The 1,866-nt window shown below is 40.8% G+C and overlaps 1 pseudogene; it reads left to right on the forward strand.

The window, feature by feature from the left end:
• Nucleotides 1–974: 974 nt before the first annotated feature.
• LOC140509185 (eukaryotic translation initiation factor 1 pseudogene) lies at nucleotides 975–1,626 on the forward strand (annotated as a pseudogene).
• Nucleotides 1,627–1,866: the final 240 nt, after the last annotated feature.

The raw sequence follows: 1,866 nt of genomic DNA on the forward strand, positions 1-1,866 counted from the left end.
TGAGCATAAAAATGCCCAGAATCTAGGTGAGCCATGAGATCGATCGCCCCCATGTGGCTGTGGGGTTTTATGGAAGCTTGTTTCACGTGGAATGCTTTTGAACTCGTTTCTCTCTTCTGTGGTGTCTGGCCAACCAGAAAGTGACCTTATTCTGAAATCTGTTTAAACTTCAACCACCTCCCCATAATGAGGAGTGCCAGGGCTTGTTCTTTGGTTTTCATTTTAAGTGTGTTAGGAGCAGGGTGGGGAGCAGGGAAGGGACATCCAAAACCTAGAAAGCTTTTGAAGATCCAGAATCCTGTAATATTATAGCTAGAAGTAGTCTTAAAGGTTATCAGGTTCAACTCCCCCATTTGAAGAGGATTTTTCTCTTCATTCTTTCAGGGAAGGGATGGAAAGATCAAGTTAATGCAGCTTCTATATGAATAGATTAAGAAATAATACTAAAAAGCAACCTTAGTGAAAAAGAAGGTATCATCTACAGTAGTAGAAGGAATTCCTTACTGGAAGCATCCAATACTGATAAAGTCACAGACTGGGTCAAAATGTTAATATTTTAATTAATATTAATTAAATTGAGTTAATATCATGAATAATAAATGTTAATTCATAGTTAATATTAATACTGTGATTATGCTGGTGATGATGACCTTTGGCAAAGACACTTAATTTCCTTCAGTTTCCACATTAGTAAAAAGAGATGATTAGACCAAATGAACTTGATCTCTTCCAGTTCTAAATCCAATGAATTTTATTTTTATTATGCTTCATAATTTACAAAGTACTTTCACAAAAAGTATCTCATCTGACCCCCATGACAGCTCAGGAAGACTAGCAAGGGCAGGTGGCATCTCTATTTTACAGAAAAAATTGAGCTTCAGGGCGGTTGTGACTTCCCCAAGTCACATGTTGGAAATGAGATACCAATAATTCATATTTACATAGTGCCTTAAGATTTGCAAAAGAAGGTCCCAGTCACTGAGCCGCCCCCGAGGACTCAGCAGCCTCCCCCTCGAGCCCCCTCACTTCCCTATGCTCCGTCCAAAGGAATCGTATCTTATGTCCGCTATGCAGAACCTCCACTCTTTAGACCCCTTTGCTGATGCAAGTAAGGGTGATGACCTGCTTCCTGCTGGGTCTGAGGATTATATCCATATAAGAATTCAACAGAGAAACGGCAGGAAGACCCTCACTACTGTCCAGGGGATCGCTGATGATTATGATAAAAAGAAACTAGTGAAGGCATTCAAGAAGAAATTTGCCTGCAAGGGTACTGTAATTGAGCATCCAGAATATGGAGAAGTAATTCAGCCCCAGGGTGACCAGCGCAGGAACATATGCCAGGTCCTCGTCGAGACTGGACTGGCTAAAGACCACCAGCTGAAGGTTCATGGGTTTTAAGTGCTTGTGGCTCACTGAAGCTTAAGTGAGGATTTCCTTGCAATGAATAGAAAAATTCCCTTCCGTCCCTTGTCACAAGTTTAAAAACCTCACAGCTTACATAATGTAACCATTTGGGGTCCGCTGTTTAACTTGGACTAGTGTAACTCATTCATGTAATAAACTGAAAAGAGCCATGCTGAAAAAAAAAGAAAAAAGATTTGCAAAAAATCCTCCCCTACCTTTCCAGTCTTCTTATGCCTTCCTCCCTCTCTGTATTCTACAATTCAGACATTGATTGACCTTTTAGCTGTGCTTTTACATACAACACTGCATCTTTGACTCTTTGTCTTTTCACTGGCTGCTTCCCATGTCTGAAATGCTTTCCAACTAACTTCCCTGGCTTCCTTCAAGATTCAGCTCAAATCCTGCCTTCTGCAAGAGGCCTTTCTTATTCCTCTCTCAGCGGCTACATCCAACTTCTTC

The sequence above is a fragment of the Notamacropus eugenii genome, chromosome 5 (assembly GCF_028372415.1).
Source record: "Notamacropus eugenii isolate mMacEug1 chromosome 5, mMacEug1.pri_v2, whole genome shotgun sequence".
In the NCBI taxonomy this organism is placed as follows: domain Eukaryota; kingdom Metazoa; phylum Chordata; class Mammalia; order Diprotodontia; family Macropodidae; genus Notamacropus; species Notamacropus eugenii.